The sequence below is a fragment of the Palaemon carinicauda genome, chromosome 25, assembly GCF_036898095.1.
Source record: "Palaemon carinicauda isolate YSFRI2023 chromosome 25, ASM3689809v2, whole genome shotgun sequence".
Taxonomy (NCBI): domain Eukaryota; kingdom Metazoa; phylum Arthropoda; class Malacostraca; order Decapoda; family Palaemonidae; genus Palaemon; species Palaemon carinicauda.
Window position 1 is genome coordinate 103,486,395 of NC_090749.1, and position 23,323 is coordinate 103,509,717.

Consider the following 23,323-nt stretch of genomic DNA (forward strand, 5'->3'; position numbering starts at 1 on the left):
GGTCAGCCAGTGACCTAAAAGGAGCAATCCTCCGAAGAGGAGCTCCTGCAGTTGCCAGCCCCTCGAGCGAAACTGCAGGTGCGACCGCTCAGCACCAAGAGCATAGTCGCACGAAAAAAAGGCAAGAGAAGAACCCCCCCAAAAGGAGAAAAACTCAAGCCTGGACAGGAAAAACTTCCGTCGGAAGGAAAGTTATCCGCCCAAGGAGGCAAGCCTCCTGAGTGTTCTAAAATGAACTGGAGAGCTGTCCGTCGTCACGGGAGTACTACCAGTAGAAGGAGACACGCCCCTGACGAAAATACAAGGGGGGAGGCAGCAACAGCCGAATCCCCAGGACTCAACCAGACAGCTCACACCGTTGCTATATTACAGAAACGAACTAGATCGGTAACTAAAAAAATAAAACAAATAATATTAGTACACATTCATTCCCCCGGAAAGGCTCCGAAGAGGAATCCCGAGGGAAAGGAACAAGAATTACACAACAGGCACGTGCCCTCACAACCATTTACACTCGCGGAAGGAGAGCTGTAACCAAAACAGAATTATAACAATTATAATTATGTAACTATGTAATTATGTAATTTAAAAATGAATGAACACTAAAGAAAGAACGAAAACCCCGAAAGGAATTGTTCTACAAGCTGAAAAACAAAAAACAACTACAATTAGATTCATAACTAATTGAGACAAACGTACGGCCTAGCAACCCCCCACACGGAAAGGAAGCTAGGCTACAAGGGCGTAGTAACACGTAGTAAAAGGGTGAACGACCTCAAGAGAGAGAGAGAGAGAAAGACATAAGTCAAACTCGATAGCCACCCATGAAAAACGCCGTGGTGGCCTAACTGCCGAGGCCTCCACGTAGATATCGTACACTACACACACACATCTGAAAAGGAAACTTACTTATTTCTATACTCAAATATATATACAAACATGAAAACATGTTTACATATATATTGAGTAAATGAAAAGTAAGCGATTAAGTAAAGACAAAACAGACAATGGCTGTCAAGCGAGGACCAAGACAGAGACGTCTGTCACAGTCCGAGCCAAAAGTGAAAGTGAGTATTCACCTGTGTGTGAGGGGGAGGAGGGGTAGCTAGCTACCACTCCCCTAACCCCCCCGCTAACTAGCGCGGGGGTAATACACCCTCGTTAAATTCTAATGGCTCGCCATTTCAGCTACGCTAAAAGTAATACCCTTTGTAAATAGCGTGGTTTGTATTTCGGTTACGGAACAACTCAAATTTACTCCTACAGAGGAAATTCTATTATACACTTTCACAAATCAAGCTCGACTGGTTCTTTCACTAAATCACAAAAAAGACATTTCCCAACGACTCAAAATAAGTTAAAAACATTTAATCTCACAGTCTAGATATCTATTCTTAACATGAAAATCAAAACCTCTTGAGACCATAGCAAGACATAGATCACAGAACCAGATCTAATATCACAAATATATTAATATAAACCACAATTCTTTATCTGCAAAACAAATGTTTCATGAATTTGTCATGACACAGTAGAACTAACAATTGTCATCACTCAAAAGGTTAATAAATATAAAAATAAGCTTTTATTAACATCATAACCTTAAAATCAATGCTCTTCATGTCCATTCACCTACCACATTTGCAAACCAAGACTCAGACTGGCATATAACTTCCAAGAAATTAAATACATATTGACAATTTTCAGAATATTCAAATGTTACAAACAAATCTTATATGTTTTTGATAATATTTGAGTTTGCAAAATAACCTTAAAATCTTCAATATATGACTGACATATACATTTCTAAGCTCAACTTAGGCGGATGTTAGATAACGGAGAATTAAGTTCATAATGGCTGTCAATTCGTAACCAATTATCGGCAAGCAAAAAAGAAAAGATCAGTAATAAGGATTAACATTTCAAAAAGGAAAGGTCTTTTGCACTTAGACTTATTACTAGCAAGGGAGATACAGGAATGTGTAAAGTGCTGTTCAGTGGCAACTTTTCTCTTTGTAAGGGTAGAAGAGACTCTTTAGCTATGGTAAGCAGCTCTTCTAGAAGTACACCCCAAAATCAAACCATTGTTCTCTAATCTTGGGTAGTGACATAGCCTCTGTACCATGGTCTTCCACTGTCTTTTTGGTTAGAGTTCTCTTGCTTGAGGGTACACTATTCTATCTTATTTCTCTTCCTCTTAGTTTGTTATAATTTATATTGATATTTATTTTAATCTTGTTGCTCTATTTAAAATATTTTATTTTTCTTTGTTTCCTTTCCTCACAGACCTATTTTCCCTGTTGGGGCCCCCGGGCTTATAGCATCCTGCTTTTCCAACTAGGGTTGTAGCTTAGCAAGTAGTAATAATAATAATAATAATAATAATGTTTTGAATTGTACACATCAGTCAAAATAGTTTATGGTTCGCTGGCTACGCCGTTTACAGACACCAATAGTGATAAATTTGTGCAATTGGAAAACTACTACATAACATTAATTTGTGAATGGGATATCATAAGGCCTCCCAATTCTTCCACAAAGGACGCAACACTACACAAAGAGGAAGGCTCTCACCAAAGTTTCTAATGAATGCACAGGTAATCAAATGAGCTCAGATGTTTAAACGCAATTAAGGAAGATGTTTGTAGTACCACAAGGAAGCATGAGTGTTATGTACCAATATGACTGAACTATTCAGTAATAAAGAAAGTTCCTTGTACAGCCTACTATTTCTTTTATGGATATCTTATTAAAACTTCTTCACAGAGATTAGCAAATACTAACTTTTCCTAGTCTTAAGATATTAATAAAAGCATTAACACTTTCTAAATATGAATGTGGATAGAAAAAACTTGGAGTGAACCATTAAATGGGCGGGTAATTCTGCAGAAAAAATGTATCTATCTATATATGAAATATATATTAATTTCAAAAGGGGATTTTGTCTTTTTCCGACAAAAAAAAGCTGTTGTCATCGAGTATGCGTGCTTTCTTTTAAGATTTCTAAGCCTTTGACTGAAAATTATAGAAAGTTTCAAGAAAAACCATTTATGAGAAAATATGTGACCACAACGAATTAAATCATGGACATTGAAAATACCCATAAGACAAGAAACGTGACCAAACGGAGTTTCAAACAAAATATGATGTTGATGTGTTGGGGATATAAATGCTTTTAACATAATCTAGTCTGAAGTCGAGTTTTTATGAAGATGTCTTAAGTACCTCATTCTCTTAAGCTTTATAGTGTCAGCAATATCAACACACTGTAGGGACTCGGTGTATATTGTAAATTATAAACCTCCCCATAAAATATTGCCTATAATTGCCCTTGTAAAGAGAACTGTATGCATTATAAAATTTCTCAGTAGTAACCCTTGGATGACCCAAACTGCGAAGCCTTTCTCCTCCTAATTTCTGATCCGTACCGTTCAGTCAACGTTCAGTTAGCTGTCCAACATATCTGACATATTGCTTCAAACTTTAATTAATGCTCAACACAGAGAGTCAACTGTCTGAGCAATTCATTGATGTCGGATACCTGACATCATAATTCTTTTCAACTAAATATTCACAAAAACAGAACAGTAACTTACAAGAGCACTTCACTCTTGTATCTTGACATATCTACAATGTTTACCTTGCTGTTTATAATTTTTAATCAAGTGTTTTTACTGTTTTATCTATAATCATTATCTTCAAGCTTGACCATAACATCAACTCTCATCTCTATACTTTCCTATGGGCGAACAAAAGGATTTGCTTACAAATGTGGAAATACAACTTGAACAAATCAAAGTTGGTGGCCCAAAAGTTGTGACTGAAGAAGAAATAAAATAGAAGATGGAAAGCATTACAGATGTTAGGGGCATAGAAAAGGATGCTACAACCCACGTTTTGTTAAAAGATTCACATTTTCCTTAGCAAAACAAGTTGAAAACTTTTCAATGACATAAAACAATTAGAGAAAGCTTTCTTGAAATAAAGTTTGAAAATCTAAGCCTTGAAAAGGTCATTCACTTATAAAAGTGCTAGACAAAGTATTCAAAAAATATGCCATCTTAATGAACATAGAATTTCCTTATAAAATAATTGTGATTTAAAGTAACCAGATCAATATTACCGTAAAATTGTCATTTGTCCCAACCCATAAGACACTGGACTGGTCAATATAGGCATTTTTACTACTGCTTGGTGTGTCTTTCCTAAGAGGAGCAGATTTAGTTCAAAAGGCAGAGGGCTGTTTACAATGCGTTAGGGCACAGAATGTTGGTCGATTCATTCAGTCGTAGCGTCTTGGTTGTTTACTTGGTAGTGAAACTTGAAAACTTGGGCTGTAGGTGAAGTAGTAGCTATGAGGGGATTTTCTTCCTGTTAAGGTGATGATGAACAGGGAATAATGTGGCTCCTTCAAGTAACAGACAAGCAAGCGCCCCTGAAAAATACAAGATTATAAAAATCTATTACAAAGTTATTGTACATAATGACTATACAACAATGTAAAAGTTCTTGTGATATTGAAGTGTTTACACAAAATCACCAAAGTTTATTATTATTATTACAAGGTAAGCAACATCCCTACTTGGAAAAGCGATGCTAAAGGCCAAGGGACCATAACAGGGTAAAATAGCCCAGTGAGGAAAGGAAATAAGGAAATAAAATACAAAAGAAATAACGAATAATTAAAATAAAACACTTTAATAACAGTACTGATACTAAAATAGATCTTTCACATGATATATAAACTATAAAAAGACACACGTCAGCCTCTTCAACATGAAAACAATCGCTGCAAGTTTGAACTTTTACTTGACAGAGTCTTCTGAAGATCACACAATCACATATCTCGGCTGATAAGATTTAGGAATATCTTTCAGATTTATACTGGATGAAACAAGATATGTTGACCCAGAGAGAGAGAGAGAGAGAGAGAGAGAGAGAGAGAGAGAGAGAGAGAGAGAGAGAGAGAGTTATAAGTCATTAATTAGTGTAATTTGCTGTTATGAATAACACTGAATACTTTTGTTACTTTACCCCCACGAATTGTAAGGTCTATTAGAGACTGCCTATTTCACTCATGAACTTGTGGTGAACTATAAGATTTTTATTAATAACAGTAAAAAAGACAATAAATTTCCCCCAGCATGAAGATGTGGCAGGTTGTCAGGCAAGGTCCCTCCCTACAAGGTGGTCATGTAAGAACCTATATTCATAAGGGTATGGTGTCTAAATGTGGGATTATTTTCAAGAAATGGGCTGCGTACATTCCATCCATCTCCACCTTATCTACTAAGAAAAGTTACCCTGTCGTGAGGCTCGCCTGCATTTTGTGTGATTCAAAGCATAGTGCCCAAACAGGACAAAGGCAATTATCATTCTGTCATAAAAGCCATCTTGCCAATAAGCTTGTATATCCCGAAGAAACACAAGAAAGAGGAATGCACTGAAAGTCTTTTAGATGTGTCTCCAGGTCTTTACAATCAACTCTTTTGAGGGGAAATTCGTCCGGGGCTCGCGACCAATCTTCTTCCTGTTCAAGAGGATGACGGGAAGCAAGTACTGTAGTCTACTACCAGGAAGAATACTTCTCACACTGTAGTGGTTAGCAGGCTGTGGCCAGGTATTGAACGCAGACTGACTCCAAGCCGCTACAATACATTTAAAGAGAAGTCTCCAGGAATTACGAATGTTGATTGGGTACCACCCCTTGTTTCTGCCTCTTTGGGAACGTCCAGCTCCGAGTTGATGCAAGGTATATGATTGCACCCAACCAAAGATCAAATAAGAGGATCCTCAGCTGATCATGGAAATGGTTTCTATGGAAAGAGATTCTGGGCGCAAGAACAAAGTACCCAAGTGTCCGAGTCTTACATCGGATCCCTGTTGTCAGCACTGACATTAGTGAATCGATGGACAGTGATGATGGAGTCTGTAGAAGTGTCTTAGATATGTTTGGAGACATGAGAGAGACGATTACAGCTGCAAACCTCTCGTGTTCAGTGTTTTTCAAGGCCTAGTGTGGTAACGGGAACGTGAGTATTGGTACAGTACTACTCCTCCCACAACACCCTGCAGGGGGATCAGTCAATGTCTTGTGAGAGGCTTCAATCTGTGCTTCGGTGATTTCTTCCTTCTCTTTAGGTAGGTCTTTCATAATTTTATATTAAGATGGATAAAATTATATCCTATTAAAACCCAAAGTATCATTGTCAGTAGGTTATGGACATTTAACCCTCATAAACCACATCTTTTAATTGAAAATGTCTCTGAAAACACTTGCAAATTATTTATTACTACTTCTTAATCTCCTAAAGAGAGAAAAGTCAAATGGCCAGGAAGAGGAAAGAAGGGCAGTGACCCTTAATACTACTGGTAGTGCAATAGTGCAAGAGCTTGTTCATGTAAGAATAGAAAATAGGCGGCAGATGCATGAGCTCCAATCGAAGAATTCCTCCTCCCCCAGGAGATTGACCAGACAACCCGTGGACAAAACGGAGTGATAGAATGCCTGTCCTTGGTTGGAGAGAATCCTTGCCAATAACCTCAAGAGACAGGTAGCATCTCAAATGTTTGAGTGCTGAGAATGGATTTGAGCAGGCACATGTTCCAAACTTTAACTTGAGCCAAAGTTGGATGGTCTTGGCATCTGGGAAAACTCAGTCATGGATCAACGAGTGTGGGTAGCCAGTTCAGGCGGAGCGCATGACCCAGCTTGACCCATAATAGGTTTATACTTCTCTGTATCCGTTTGAGGAACAATCCGTTTTGCTTTCTTCTTATGATGGCTGTTGAATTTCTCCCATTAGGATTATGATGGCTCCCAACAAATCTCACAGATGAATGTCATGGAACACCTCTTCCCTCGACATGAAGGATGCGCATCTACCACCATTAGATTCATGAAGGTACCACATGGATGACCTTCAGGGCCAGGGCAGGTTCTCATACATACTTGAGAAGTACTCATGATCACAAGAACTGAAAAAGAAAAGCACTACAGCACAGCGTGTACAGTTGTCGTGCAGACGTCCGTTTTGAGCTGCAGGATCCTACACACTACCCAGTGCAAGTGGGAACAGAGGGCAACCATACAAAGTTTGTCAGACCAAACTTTATTTAATTTTGGTCATAGCAAAACAACAACAAAGTGTAACCCGTATTGATGACGAGGCTTTGTCTTTGCGTAGGGCCAAATGAGGCGGTAAAATGTTATTTTCATTAGTAAAATAAATTTTTGAATATACTTACCCGATAATCATGTAGCTGTCAACTCCGTTGCCCGACAGAATTCTACGGAAGGGATACGCCAGCGATCGCTATACAAGAGGGGGGTGTACTCACAAGCGCCACCTGTGGCCAGGTACTGCAGTACTTCTTGTTGACACCACTTCAATTTTTCCTCGGTCCACTGGTTCTATGGGGAGGAAGGGTGGGTCAATTAAATCATGATTATCGGGTAAGTATATTCAAAAATTTATTTTACTAATGAAAATAACATTTTTCAATATTAAACTTACCCGATAATCATGTAGCTGATTCACACCCAGGGAGGTGGGTGAAAACCAGTGTACATGTATATCAAGAAGCTAAGTATCCCGTATTTCATATTATCAGTTATTCAAAATAACAATGAAATTACAAGTACCTGGTAAGGAAGTCGACTTGAGCCATTACTCTGCCTTAAATAAGTTCGTCTTCCTTACTGAGCGCAGCGTTCCTCTTAGGAGGCTGAACAACTCTAAGGTGCTGAAGTATCAAGGGCTGCAACCCATACTAAAGGACCTCATCACAACCTTTAACCTCGGCGCTTCTCAAGAAAGAATTGACCACCCGCCAAATCAACAAGGATGTGGAAGGCTTCTTAGCCGACCGTACAACCCATAAAAAGTATTCAAGAGAAAGGTTAAAAGGTTATGGGATTATGGGAATGTAGTGGCTGAGCCCTCGCCTACTACTGCATTCGTTGCTACGAATGGTCCCAGGGTGTAGCAGTACTCGTAAAGAGACTGGACATCTTTGAGATAGAATGATGCGAACACTGACTTGCTTCTCCAATAGGTTGCATCCATAACACTCTGCAGAGAATGGCTCTGTTTGAAGGCCACTTAAGTAGCCACAGCTCTCACTTCATGTGTCCTTACCTTCAGCAAAGCAAGGTCTTCTTCCTTCAGATGAGAATGTGCTTCTCTAATCAGAAGCCTGAATAGTAAGAAACTGAGTTCTTAGAACTTGGAAAAGAAGGTTTCTTGATAGCACACCATAAGGCTTCTGATTGTCCTCGTAAAGGTTAAGACCTTTTTAGATAGTACCTAAGAGCTCTAACTGGGCAAAGTACTCTCTCCAGTTCATTCCCCACCAAGTTGGACAGGCTTGGGATCTCGAACGACTTAGGCCAAGGACGTGAAGGAAGCTCGTTTAGCAAAAACCGAGCTGCAAGGAACATGTAGCCGTTTCAGATGTGAAAACAATGATCCTGCTGAAGGTGTAGATCTCACTTACTCTTTTAGCTGTTGTCAAGCACACGAGGAAAAGAGTTTTTAATGTGAGGTCCTAAAAAGAGGCTGATTGGAGAGGTTTAAATCTTGATGACATAAGGAACCTTAGGACCACGTCTAGATTCCAGCCTGGAGTGGACAACCGACGTTCCTTTGAGGTCTCAAAAGACCTAGGGAGGTCCTGTAGATCTTTGTTGGTGGAAAGATCCAAGCCTCTGTGGCGGAAAACCGCTGCCAACATACTTCTGTAACCCTTGATCGTAGGAGCTGAAAGGGATCTTACTTTCCTTAGATATAACAGGAAGTCAGCAATCTGGGTTACAGTGGTACTGGTTGAGGAAACTGCATTGGTCTTGTACCAGCTACGGAAGACTTCCCCTTGAGACTGATAGATTCTGAGAGTGGATGTTCTCCTTGCTTTGGCAATCGCTCTGGCTGCCTCCTTCGAAAAGCCCCTAGCTCTTGAGAGTCTTTCGAAAGTCTGAAGGCAGTCAGACGAAGAGCGTGGAGGTTTGGGTGTACCTTCTTTACGTAAGGTAGACGTAGAAGGTTCACTCCTAGAGGAAGAGTCCTGGGAATGTCGACCAGCCATTGCAGTACCTCTAAGAACCATTCTCTCGCGGGCCAGAGCGGAGCCAACCAACGTCAGCCGTGTCCCTTTGCGAGAGGAGAACTTCTGAAGTACCCTGTTGACAATCTTGAACGGCGGGAATGCATACAGGTCGAGATGGAACCAATCCAGCAGAAAAGCATCCACGTGAACTGCTGCTGGGTCTGGAATCGGAGAACAAAACAACAGGAGTCTCTAGGTTATCGAGGTAGCGAACAGATCTATGGTTGGCTGACCCCACAGGGCCCAAAGTCTGCTGCAAACATTCTTGTGAAGGGTCCACTCTGTGGGGATGACCTGACCCTTCCGGCTGAGGTGATCTGCCATGACATTCATACCGCCCTGAATGAACCTCGTTACCAGCGTGAGCTTTCGATCTTTAGACCAGATGAGGAGGTCCCTTGCGATCTAGAACAACTTCACGAAAGAGTCCCTCCCTGCTTGAAGATGTAAGCCAGGGCTGTGGTGTTGTCAGAGTCCACCTCCACCACTTTGTTAAGCTGGAGGGACTTGAAGTTTATCAAGGCCAGAAGAACCGCCAACAACTCCTTGCAATTGATGTGAAGTGTCCTTTGTTCCTGATTCCATGTTCCCGAGCATTCCTGTCCGTCCAAAGTCGCACCCCAGCCCGTGTCTGATGCGTCCGAGAGGAGAAGGCGGTCGGGTTTCTGAACAGCCAAAGATAGACTTCCTTGAGAAGAAAGCTGTTCTTACACCACGCGAGAGAAGACCTCCTATCTTCGGAAACAGGAACTGAGACCGTCTCTAGCGTCATGTCCTTTATCCAGTGAGCAGCTAGATGATACTGAAGGGGGGGAGGTGGAGTCTCCCTAACACGATGAACAGGGCCAGCGATGAAAGTGTCCCTGTTAGACTCATCCACTACCTGACTGAGCATCGGTTCCTTCTCAGCAAGGGCTTGGAAGATCCTTGGGGCCGACGGAAAAGCCCGAAAAGCTCGACTCTGAAGATCCATACCCAGGGAGACAATGGTCTGGGATGGGACGAGCCGAGACTCCTCAAAATTGACCAGGAGGCCCAGTTCCTTGGTCAGATCCATAGTCCATCTGAGAATCTCCAGACAGCGACGACTTGTGGGAGCTCTTAAAAGCTAGTCGTCTGACGGAGCCGGACACAAGATCATGGTACTGCTGCACAGTCTGTGAACTGTCAACCATGGGGAAGCGAGGAAGTACAGTGACAACCCGAAGCTGTCTAGACTGTCTGGGTCGTACAGACAACTCCTTATCGGGTTGCTGAGGTTGCCGCACTGCGTCACAACAAGTCACTTCAGCTGGTTGTTGAACGTCTTCCCAGTGACACACTGACTCCGTAAACAAAAAAATCCTCTAACAAGGACTAAGCTTGGACTGCATGTCTTGCAACACAGCTCAAGGTCTATGGGAGCAGGTGTGGTAACAGACGGGGTTAGCGACTGAAGTGGAACCATTACCTTCCCTGGGAGCATGTTATGCTTAAATAAAAGTCCATAGGAGGCTACGCAGCTAAAGGCTCCTCTCCAAATGACAGAGTCCTCAAGGGAATATCAGAAGGAGGGAGAAAAGCACTTTCTCATCTACAGGGACCATATCCGAGAAAAGCTAAGTTCTCTCAGTGAGGGTTTCACTGGTGCAAAAGCAGCAGACTAGAAGGCAACGTTATGAAACTGCTTGACAGTCTAGTGAGTTGGCAACAACCAAAGATGTGTGACTGAGAAGCATGCGGTAAGGTATGCAGAGCATGTTGTATGCAGAGCATGCTGTATGCAGAGCATGCTGTATGCAGAGCATGCTGTAAGGTAAGCAGAGCGTGTTGCATGGCGTGTAACATTTCTCAGAAATTCCATGACCAGTGCTAGAGTGAGTAATATCGCATTACCGTCCATTGAAAGTGCACGTGCCGAGGGAATTGATTTAGACTGTTTTGTTGATGAATTTGATAGCCGGCATGATAATCGTAGAATTAAGCTACACTAAATGTACTATAATCTACTTCACCTCAGGAAAGGGAAACTCGCCCTGTTGGCAACACTGCATTACTTCATGCATGCTTGCATGGGGTTTAATATCAACATAATATTACCTTACATTCATAACTCATGATTCATTTGTTTAGAAGATATTTTTGCCATCTTTTGCGATTTGTTAAAAATATATTGCAAGGAATACATATATATTTTTATATAAGTAATACAAATAACCTCCATTATCATAATGTTTGTGTAGGCATACATGTATATGATTACAAATGCAAGTTATGAAAGTAATGAGGTGTTATTATTGTCATTTGTTATTCCCAAGTTGAATGGGAAGAAGCTCAAGTTGAGGAAAAAAAAGGCAGATGCATGCGTTGAGGTGGCTGACTCATAGCATGAGGTTGCTGCCTCAAGAGTTGCGCTTGCTGTAAGGGTTGCGGATGCGCAGTAGCAGGTTCCTGAGGAACGAGTTAAGGTTCCTGAGGTGTGAGCTGCGAGAGTTGAGGTAGCGGCTGCGCAGAACGCAGTTCTTGTCTCGCGAGTTGAGGTTCCTGAGGTGCTAGCCTAAGGAGTTGAGACTCTTGCCTTGAGGAGGGTTTAGGTCGCTGCAGCGAGTGCTGAGGTGGCTGCCTCATTGATGGAAGAGGTTGTCGTACCTCAAGAGATTGTTGCCTCGCTGGTGGAACCGCAAGCGGAAGCGGAGGAAGTAAGGCATAAGACTCCTGCTCCCATTGCTGAGGTTGCCTTAAGGAAGGTTAAGGTTGCTGCACAACGCTGGTAACTGGCAACTCAGAACGCGGTAAGGTAGCCTGAGGAACCTCAACTTCGTACGCCTGGCAGACTGGACTGCGGTGAGGCGGAGCTCTCGCAGGAGGAGGCGGAGGTTGCTGCACACCGCTGGTAACTGGCAACTCAGAACACGGTAAGGTAGCCTGAGGAACCTCAACTTCGTACGCCTGGCAGACTGGACTGCGGAGAGGCGGAGCGTTCGCAGGAGGAGGTGTAACCTTCTCAGCCTGAAACTCACGCATTAAGACCGCAAGCTGCGACTGCATGGACTGCAGCAAAGTCGTCTTGGGATCAACAGACGATAAGGTCTGTTGAGGCAAAGCCTTAATAGAAGATGAGGTCTGTTGAGGCATCGCCTTACCTCTCTTAGGAGGTGTGCAGTCACCTGATGACTGAGGAGAGTCAGAGCTAACCCAATGACTGCATCCGGGTTGTTGAACTCTAACTTCGTACGTCTGGCATAGGTCTGGACTTTACGTTTAAGAGGTCTTGAGACCTGAGACCAGCGTTTTCTCCCCGAAATTTCTTCTGCAGACGAGCAAAATAAGGGCTCAATCGTCTGCGGGTGGGAGTGACGGTCTCTGTAAGACACGCCCGCAACCACCGAGGATACTTCTGTGCGCCGATCAAGGCCTGCCGAACCCTTTTGCCCTTCGACATTGCTTCTCCCCTGGGCTTGGGAGCTTGCAAGAGGTCCCGGACTGGGAGGACGACTGGCACGCACAGAAGTACCCTCACGCACAACACTGACACACTTTGCGCTAATCACTTATCACTTTTGATTTTCTGTTTGCACTTATTTCACTGAACTCGAAACTTTAAGTGGTTTGTACCTGAAACACGCAATTCTATCTTTTCTCAAAAGTTAGTAATTGCGAAAACAGAATTACAATGTAACAGAAAAATCTAATGAAAGATAAATAATTCAGTGGCTGGAAAGAGACTAAACACTAGATCAAATAAACTACGTTTAAAATCTCTCACCGCATAAAGCTTGAGAACAAGAAAAAACTCTAGAAACGTTTACCTTCTTCCCCTAAAGAGACTAGGGAGAAGAGCAAAAACGATAACAACGTTACTCGCTTGAACGAAACGTTTATCCTCCTCTTTCTCCCTCCGTCTCTATCTCTCTCTCTCTCTCTCTCTCTCTCTTGACTTAGAACCTGAGAGAAGAGCCCAATCATATATATCGTTAAAACATATTATTGTTAAAGGAAAATATTTCCCAAAATGAAAAGTTCCTTTATTAGAATTAAAACCATTAAGTTAAGAAAGAATGAACAAAACGCTAGACACGGTTACTCTTACTGCAACGTGACACCGTGAAAATTCTCTCTCTATCGTAACGATAGAGCGCAAGTTGAACGTTCTGAACGTCAACAACTGCAGAGACAAAACAAAACGTTAGTTCAACTTTGAAAACAGTACGAGACTATCAAAGAAATTCTTTCAAAAACATTAAAATAGCATAATATGTTAACAGGTAAAACCGAAATGACGGGCTCAATGTTAATTAACTTCGGTACCAAGAACAGACCGCCTACTATTAGGAAAGGTCGAATATAAACAAATATAAAAATTAATTTTAATAAGTTTATAATAAAAGGAAGTTAATCGAAGAGGCCTATAAAAGGCGGAGAGATATAAAATAAATCTATAACTTTTGTTAAGCAAAATTAAGAAAGAGAGTCTATACTCTCTTAGACACCAACACTTCCGTCTAAGGGAAGGGTCGGCCATTTAAAGGTGAAAGAGAGTTCATACTCTCTTCGTCACCATAATTAATCAAATTAATTCCAAAAGTTAGCTAAGTTAATAATAAAACTTCCTGAATAGCGAAAGCTGAAATCTTAGAGCAATACTTCACCAAAAACCGTGAACAAGACTCCAAAATTATAAGCGTATCCATGAACGTCTTGCCGGAAGCACGACAGAGGAAAAATTGAAGTGGTGTCAACAAGAAGTACTGCAGTACCTGGCCACAGGTGGCGCTTGTGAGTACACCCCCCTCTTGTATAGCGATCGCTGGCGTATCCCTTCCGTAGAATTCTGTCGGGCAACGGAGTTGACAGCTACATGATTATCGGGTAAGTTTAATATTGAAAAATTTAAGTTTAAACCAAATTCGGATATCCGGTATGAAAACATTTTTTTTCTAGCTTAGTGTGTTTTCAACAAATCTGACCTCTACCATTGTTACTGCAATGAATCAAATTTAAAGATACAGGAACCCCCTTTACAATAATCAGGTTCCACTGTGAGAAATCAGGGTTTTTGGGTGGGAGAATACAGAAAACGGGTAAAATAAGTGAAGCTGTCTAACCTACACACACCAATCATCGTATTAAAAATAACTCGTAATCAAAATTGAATAAAAGTAATGAAACACGGTCATAACACTGGAGCTTTTGTTTACAAGACTTCCGGACACAGAAAACGTGCTTTTCCATCCCATTTTCTATGGAGTTGAGTCAATCACGGCAGTCTTCAAACAAAATGATTTCATAAGACCTCTTTACTTAATTGAGGTTGTTTATTTGTTTTTGCCCTGCCATATGTTCGCTTTGCTCGTGAGTAATCATAAATCTGTTCCTATATTCGGCAAGTAGACCGTGTTTCGCTACGTGCGTTAGCCCCATGGGCTAGTATTTCGGAGTTATTTATCAACTATACAAACTTCATTGGCAAACATTTCCATAACCATTAATCTGCGGAAGATTCAAATAATTTTGCCATATGAATCATCTCAAAAATATATACATAAAAAATAGCTAAACAAATTTGGTTGAAACTGTAATATCCATGGGGCTTCTAGAAAAATAATTTTGAAGGGCTTCTATCATATAATATAAATCTTCTGTACGAGTAGTTTTTAATTATGACTACAATATGACTACAATAATGTATAGATACAAAGTTCATATCTCACATGAGAAGTTAATCAGAGCCGGAGACCAAACGATACTCACACACTGACGCTGGCAAGAGTCCGGACAGAAGATACGACATTCAATTCACGGTCGAGCAGCATTTTTAGGAGGTTACCCTGTCAAGACGGGGAGAGGTGTAGCATCAGGCATTGCCGGGACATCAATGTGTTGGGCAGGGGTTCAGGCGTAGGAGACCAAGCTGCTAAGTGACCCGAGGCCATTGGAAACAGCTCCCTTACCCTGTCTCGGCTTGAATTGTCGGTCTGCTCGACAAACATTTCACTGAGCCCTGGTGAATAAAAAATATTGAATAAACCAGTCGATCGGAATCTACAAAGAGCAGTTCACTAAACACGATCAAATACGGTAACAAATTTGACATGTGAATTCTCTAAGGGAAGTTTAATAAGTTTGGAAGTGAAGTTTGAACATTTGTTTGAAAGTGCAGTTTGAATATTAGTTTGAAAGTGAGGCCTGAACATGAAGTTTGAAAGTGAAGTTGGAGTTTGAAAGTGAAGTTGAAGTTTGAAAGTAAGGTTTGAACCTGAAGTTGAAGTTTGAAAGAAAGGTTTGAACCTGAAGTTGAAGTTTGAAAGTAAGGTTTAAACCTGGCATTGAAGTTTGACAGTGAGGTTAAAACCCGAAGTTTTAGTTTGACAGTAAGGTTAAACCTGACATTGAAGTTTGACAGTGAGGTTCGAACCTGAAGTTGAAGTTTGAAAGTGAGGTTTGAACCTTTAGGTTAAGTTTGAAAGTAAGGTTTGAACCTGACATTGAAGTTTGACAGTGAAGTTTAAACCTGAAGTTGAAGTTTGAAAGTGAGGTTTGAACCTGAAGTTGAAGTTTCCTGACATTTAATTTTGACAGTGAAGTTTGAAGTTGAAGTTTGAAAGTAAGATTTGAACCTGACATTGAAGTTTGACAGTGAAGTTTGAAAGTAAAGTTTGAAGCTGACATTAAAGTTTGACAGTGAAGTTTGAAAGTAAGGTTTGAAGCTGACATTGAAGTTTGAAAGTAAGGTTTGAGCCTTTAGTTGACGTTTGACAGTGAGGTTTGAACCTGAAGTTTAAGTTTGAAAGATTTGAACCTGACATTGAAGTTTGACAGTGAGGTTTGAACCTGAAGTTGAAGTTTGACAGAGGTTCAACCCTGAAGTTGAAGTTTGACAGTGAGGTTTGAACCTGAAGTTGAAGTTTGACAGTGAGGTTTGAACCTGAAGTTGAAGTTTGACAGTGAGGTTTGAACCTGAACTTGAAGTTTGAAAGTAAGGTTTGAACCTGACATTAAAGTTTGACACTGAGGTTTGAACCTGAAGTTCAAGTTTGAATGTAAGATTTGAACCTGACATTGAAGTTTGACAGTGAGGTTTGAACTTGAAGTTTGAAAGTAAGGTTTGAACATAACAATGAAGTTTGACAGTGAGGTTTGAACCTGAAGTTGAAGTTAGAAAGTAGGATTTGAACCTAAATTGAAGTTTGACAGTGAGGTTATAAACATAAGTTTAAGTTTGAAAATTAGGTTTGAATAAAATTTGAAAGTGAGGTTTGGAAGGGAAATTTAAAAGTGAAGTTTGATAGTAAGGATTGAATGTGAAATTTGAATGTGGTTTGAAATGAAGTTTGAATGAGAAGCTTGAAAGTGAGGTTTGAATGGGAAGTTTGAAAGTGAGGTCTGAAATTGAAGTTTGAAAGTAAGGTTTGAATGTAGTTAGAAAGTGAGGTTTGGAAGGGAAATTTAGAAGTGGAGTTTGGACCTTAAGTTTAAACGTGAAGTTTGATAGTAAGGATTGAATGTGAAGTTTGAATGTGAAGTTTGAAAGTGAGATTTTATCCTAAAATTTGAAAGTTAAGTTTGAAAGAGGTTTGAATGTAAAGTTTGAAAGTAAAGATTGAAAGAGGTTTGAACAAGAAGGGGAAGTTTAAAAGTGAACTTGATAATGAGGTTTGAACGCAAAGTTTGCACGTGAAGTTTAATAGCAAGGTTTGAAGATGAATTTTTAATGTGGTTTGAAATGAAGTATGAATGTGAAATCTGAAAGTAGTTTAAAAATTAATCACATTCATAAAAAATACTCGTTATTTAGACACTGAACAAAAGAAAACGATCATGTAAGGCCTATATTAAAGGCAGTTTACTTTCAAAATATCAATATTAAAAAACAAATTAAAAATGTCTTTATTTCTTTGTTGCTGTCATATAGTTTTGATATCCGAGACATTTTTAAATGGTACAACTTCATGAAAAGTATGTACTCAGCTGATTGAGAGTACTATACAACGGATTTTAAGCGAAGCGAAAAATCTATTTTTGGGCGAGATAGCCATGTCGTCCTAATGGAAGGTTCCTTTAATAGCTTCCTAAGGGTATATTTGACTACAGTGGATATTCTCAAAGAATTAAACTAAAGGTTTCCAGAATTCTAACTTCTGGCGCAAGTACCCACAAGGTTGTCCTTTAGGATATCGCATAATAAACAGGGGACGTATTCTTGACACGCCACATAGCTATCTGCACCCCACATAGCGTTTACGCTTCGAGGGGGGAACAAGTGGCAAGATATAAGAGGAGCCGTTACAAAGTTACCCTCCTCCGTTACTGTTATGGGCACTCGGATGACGTCATATTCGTCGCCATCTTGCTGACGTCATCTCTGCCAGCCAACTACATTCCTTTTCGTAGTAACGGCTTGACCAGGTACAGTACTGAACGGATAATTAAGGCTCCATGCACACAACAGAACATTGTTCAGTGAACCTTGTTTTATAGAAAAAAAAAAAAAAAGTTTGGTAAATGGCTTTATTCTTACGTCCAATGACAGTTGAGCAGTGAGAACCTGGTGGTGGCGACTAGTAATTAGTAATTGGTGTAAGAGTAATGAGAAATAAATAGTGATGAGCAAAAAAAATTTTTTTTTTGAAGTGCTAGACTGAGAAGTAAAAAGTAAGAAAATTTGGCGCAAAGACAAGAAAATGTTAGAGATGAAAAGTCAATCAGAACTAGATTTCATAAATCACATGCGAATACATTAAAAAACATAAGCTCATCGCGCAACCAACACTAAAGTAATCAAAAGGATTTCCGGTGTCCCCTTATCGGCAGACACACTATAGTCCATTTCTTTTAGCAAGGCAGATTTGCACCGACTTGCAACGGTGTCCTTTAAGCTTGGAAAAGTTTCCTGATCGCTGATTGGTTAGAATTATCTTGTCCAACCAATCAGCGATCAGGAAACTTTTCCGAGCTAATAGGGAAACACCTGCGAGTCGGTGCAAATATGCGCCACTAAAAGAAATTGACTTTAGGGCTTCTCACAATTACTATTCATTTGCTCCAAAAAATGAATAATTTTCAAATAAAACGGGTGTTTTCATATATGAAAAACATTTGATTATCAGAAAATGTTGTTCTGACCAGGACTATAATTAAACCCCTAAGAGGAGAGATTTTATTGACTTGTTTAAAATTGCTACAAATCTGTAAACCTCGGCCCTTACATCCCAAAGGCTGCAGAGGAGAGTTGTGTATACAACTCAAAACGTTAAAAGTTTAAAGTTGCGTCACGGGACCTATAAAACTTGGACATGTTTAAACTTTAAGGTATAGAATGCAGAAATGGTATATCAACCACCACCGAGCACAGCTCTCGTTAATTCAGTAAATTTGCTCAAAATAAGATAACTATACATAACTTTGTTCGTTGCTTCTACGCTTCCGACGTCACCTTAAAGTTCATAGTGTGGACGGATCCCGAGAGTTTTGTAAATTTCTTTAATAGAGACCTTTCAATGACGTCACTGGGAAACGCCGGCGGCCATGTTGGAGGACATACAGAACCTTTCAATGACGTCACTGGGAAACGCCGGCGGCCATGCTGGAGGACATACAGAACCTTTCAATGACGTCACTGGGAAACGCCGGCGGCCATGCTGGAGGACATACAGAACCTTTCAATGACGTCACTGGGAAACGCCGGCGGCCATGCTGGAGGACATACAGAACCTTTCAATGACGTCACTGGGAAACGCCGGCGGCCATGCTGGAGGACATACAGAACCTTTCAATGACGTCACTGGGAAACGCCGGCGGCCATGCTGGAGGACATACAGAACCTTTCAATGACGTCACTGGGAAACGCCGGCGGCCATGCTGGAGGACATACAGAACCTTTCAATGACGTCACTGGGAAACGCCGGCGGCCATGCTGGAGGACATACAGAACCTTTCAATGACGTCACTGGGAAACGCCGGCGGCCATGCTGGAGGACATACAGAACCTTTCAATGACGTCACTGGGAAACGCCGGCGGCCATGCTGGAGGACATACAGAACCTTTCAATGACGTCACTGGGAAACGCCGGCGGCCATGCTGGAGGACATACAAAGCGAAAACATGGCGGCTGCTACAGCGAATATGGACAATGAGAGCGACTTTGTCAAACAATTGTCGGGTGATGATAAGCGTTTTTACAAGCAGAAACTCGATCTAATTGATGGCCTACAGTAGATCCATACCAGATGAAGAATTCATTCAGTCAAAATATTGAGGATTATGTCCATTGAATAATCTGCTTCCAGAATTTGTTGTTTTTCCCTTTAATGCTTTTAAGTCCAAAATTAGATAAACACTGGACCAATGAAGAGAGTGTTTATAATTATAAAGCTAATATTGATCATTTAGCCTAATCTTGTGTATTATAATTTTGGATTGTCAAAATGTATGTAAAAGTTTTGCATTATTATGTCAAATCTTTATCAGTTCATGCCTAACCATTGTGTTTGTGTTTGGTTACAAATGCTATAATTTCTTATATACATATAAACATAATATGATGGACAAACTCTATTGTAATGCTCTTGGATGATCGTTTTGCCTCCTTGCAATTAAATGCGCAACTTTAATTATTTTTTTGATGTTTCATATATAAGCTGAAGACCCCTTCCGGTTAAACCAGCTTTCAGATATTATTATTATTATTATTATTTATAATCAATGTTTATTCATCATATAGGCCTGTATGTCTGCACAATTTAATACACAAATTAAAATAAATATAAATATACACTTAATTATAGGTAGGCATGAGCACCTTGACGAAATAGAGACCTAGGTAAGTAGCCTTTGTTAATATAGCCAATATGGGCGCTCTTAATTTTTGTTTTGAAAATCTGAGATGCCCCTTTTGATGTTTAAAAATTGAGATGCCCCCTCCCCCCACACACACTACACACTGAACTGACGATGATACTTGTGAAGTCACCCACGCGATCGGATATAGCATGTTTACACAGGAATAATGATACTTTTAGGGCCCAGCCGAGACTGACCTGATATGAAATGATCAGAACAGATACATGCGTAGGGTAGTGAGGATTCACGTAGATCAGCCCGTGATATTCTGGTCAACCACAAGTCACGTCTGCGCTAGGATAATTCTTCTGTATCTTTGTCCTGATTCTGAATAACTGCCGGTATGCGGTAGAAACTCTTGTCATCTCTTTGTCCTCGATTCCTACAGCCAACAATAGTGCAAAAACTGGGCATTGTGTGAATATGAATGTGCTGAGATGGCTAAATATTTAACAGTTCAACCATAGCTATTCACTGAACGCGTCTTTGTTTGTCCTCCAAGATGGCGGACGGGAGTTTGATGACGTATATTGAAAGGACTCTATACAACATTTGCAACAGACATAGCCTTGCACGTACTCCGTGTTGGGTGGGATTCTAACGAAGTTTAACCGTATTCTGTTTTGATATGCTATAGGTGCGAGGGGGGGGGGGTTATGACCTAAATCAGGTTAGGTGGAGGTGCCTTAAGCCGGGCAACACCCTATCGATGTCATTGCAAATAAAACAACGGCAAAGGCAGTCGGTTAGAGCATGGTATAAGCTTATGTATAGGCTGCAAAGACCTTTAAATAATGCATACAGCGATGAACTTACGGCATACTGTCAATAGTGGGAAAACCGAAATTTAAATTTTCATTAAGAATCAATTACAAAAGAAACTTTTTCCAATTGTTAATATTTTGTTTTCAATGAATTTTTCCTTTATTTCACTAGTATATAAGGAGATTTTTCCAGTTTTCCCTCCAACCAAACCATGTGACCGGCTCCCACCTGTCAGTTGGGTAGGGACAGTGGGGGAATAGTTTTATTTGTGGCTATTTACTTAAAGAAAAGCGGGTTTTCCTATTAGAATCTTGTCCCATATTAAACTAAAACTATAATTTAATCTGAATAGGTCGTAATTAGACTTATGTACAGCATGAACACTAAAAAAGCCCGGATTATGAATGACTTTACTCAATGTAGGCACAGAATGAAGCACACCAGAGATATCTAAGCCGGTTCACATTCGACATTATTCTACATTTTACAGATAATTTCTGAATGTGCCACCTCTAATTATAGGTTAACTTAACAATAAAGTTGTATAACTTGGATTATGACACTAATACTTACAGAAAATTCACTAAAAACCCACAATATAACTAAATAAAACTCGTTGATTGTGGCAGTCATACTCTACTGCTCTTCGTCCGTCAGCCATATTGTTAATAAGAAATCCCCAATTCCCCATTATCCCCCCTAAACAAACCGAGAATCTATCAACTTTTCCCTAAATTAGGAGTAACTTTTTCCCCTAGCATTCTTCAACATGGTCTAAACTAAGTGTTATGTATATCTTCTAGTTATATTATGTTATTTAATTGACTTTATGAATTTTTTGAAGCCATAAATAATAAAATTTTACTTTGAGCATCAAAATTGTTTCCAAAACTTGTCCCCAAATCACAATTTTTCCCTAAATTAAGCGCCACTTTTCCCCTAGCATTCTTCAACATAGTCTAAATAAAGTGTTATGTATATTATGTTATGTAATATACTTTAGGAGTTTTTTTTTGTAGCCATAAACAGTAAAATTTTGCTTTGAGCATCGAAATGATAACCAAAAAATAGTCCCCAAAATCACCAGGTTTTCTTTATTTGGGGACAATTTCCCTAGAAGCAGACGCCATGACACTAAATACAAAATATATGTAAATTCAAATAATATTATTTAAAATTATTGAACCATATCAATATTAAAGTTTAACATGTTTCTAGTATAATAATACAAAATTCTTTTGGATTTTATATACATTTTAGGCTTGGATACCTATTATTACAGATGATAAAACTATTGTATAAATTTTCAAATTATGTTTATTAAATGTTTTTTTCTATAAAATATGTAGTAATTAACTCTTTAGATTAGAAAAAAAAAAACATTTTATGCCAACAATTCTCTGTTTGTCTTTGGATTGTGATATATTGAAGGTGCATTGCAAATATTAACTGGTAACACTAAATCAGCTGATTTTTTTTTTTGTTAGCAAGATCACGTGAACCAAAAAGAAAAAAAAAGATATATGAATAAAATACAGTGAAATTTTCAGTAAAATTACCTTAAATTTTATTTAAGTATAATTTTGATAAAGAAAATTGCCAAAAGAAGCAATATATTTGTCAGAAAAAATAATAATTCAAGCGCCAAAATAAAGGGTAACTGGCAACTTTTTTATGTAAACAATGAAAATATTGCCTTTGATATCTTGAAAATATTTGCACATTTTTGCCAAAAATTAATATATTTAAATAATATGTATATTTTAGTTTGCTTACAGTCTTGATGTATCAAGATACTATTAAAATTATAAAAAAAATAAATACGTTTAAATAGAACAGCTAGAATCTCAGGCTATAAGGCTTGCCTAATATATAAATATAAAATTTACTTTAAATTTCGCCATAAAAAAATAAAAGTTAATCATTATATACCTGAAAAATTATTAAATTATAATTATTTCTGTGAAAAATGGTTATGAATACCTCAGTTATTGGTTAGATAATTAAAATTTAAAGGTATTTTGCAAAACATGTCTGGTATATCTGAAACAGAAGAATGTTCTTCTTTTACTTTATATATTAAGGAAAACACCTTGATTATCTTTTCACATTGCAATAAAAATAATTATGGATCGAAATACCCCAAAAATATAATTCTATTCTAATGACTAAATCTGCAATTTTCATCTTTGTGTTTAATGAAGGATAAGACTGAAATATATTGTTGACTTTAAGCTTTAACCCTGGATAGGTACGGTCCTCGGACACCCCTTTAAGGGTATACTCGGACGCGAACGACCCCGACGCCAAAAAAAATTCTTGAAAAATCAGTTTTTGCAGTAACCTCCTTTTTTCTTTTGCCAAAAAAAACTTCAATGAATGCTTAAAACAACTGTAAAGATAAATACTACTCATCTGCAGAAAAACTATTTATTATAAATATTTTAAAAAATTAAGTAGAAAAAAAAAAGACCTGACATAAAAATTCATAAAAAAAAAGTTTATACATATATACACAAATCCTTTTAGGAATTGATTCTTGAATGTTTAGGACACATCTTGGTGTATTTTGGATGAAGTCAGACCCATGGAGGTGAAGATCTGAAATGAGAAAAAAAGGGTAACTTTTTT

The 23,323-nt window shown here is 39.2% G+C and overlaps 1 long non-coding RNA gene across 1 annotated transcript; it reads right to left on the minus strand.

Annotated features, from left to right (window-relative positions):
* Positions 1-4,088: 4,088 nt before the first annotated feature.
* Positions 4,089-21,356, minus strand: LOC137618778 (uncharacterized). Its single transcript, XR_011039837.1, has 3 exons — positions 21,266-21,356; positions 14,839-15,088; positions 4,089-4,435 (listed from the first exon to the last, which is right to left on the minus strand). It is a non-coding gene; the product is annotated as an uncharacterized lncRNA (long non-coding RNA).
* Between the last annotated feature and the right edge of the window lie 1,967 nt (positions 21,357-23,323).